The sequence below is a fragment of the Branchiostoma belcheri genome, unplaced genomic scaffold (assembly GCF_001625305.1).
Source record: "Branchiostoma belcheri isolate BF01 breed outbred unplaced genomic scaffold, Haploidv18h27 scaffold39, whole genome shotgun sequence".
Taxonomy (NCBI): domain Eukaryota; kingdom Metazoa; phylum Chordata; class Leptocardii; order Amphioxiformes; family Branchiostomatidae; genus Branchiostoma; species Branchiostoma belcheri.
Genome location: NW_017804009.1, coordinates 2,269,905 through 2,270,179, shown reverse-complemented (window position 1 = coordinate 2,270,179; position 275 = coordinate 2,269,905).

The window sequence follows — 275 nt, the reverse complement described above, 5'->3', positions numbered from 1 at the left end:
ATACCGTAAGTTACAAAAAAAACATACCAATGTCGTTGAATGCCAAAATCAAACGAAAAAAGACGAAATTGTAAAGAAATGAACTTGAAGACTAGGTTATTCGCCAAACCATATTCTGTCCCATTTGTTCAACCCTCATGATCACGTAGATTTCATAATGAAAACAACTTTGTTTTTTTTGTCAAAACTTTTTTTTATTCGTCACGCGCGCATCAATTTTGGGGTTCCTAGAGGATGTCATCCATATAATCAAATCAACATGGCCTTATGTTCCG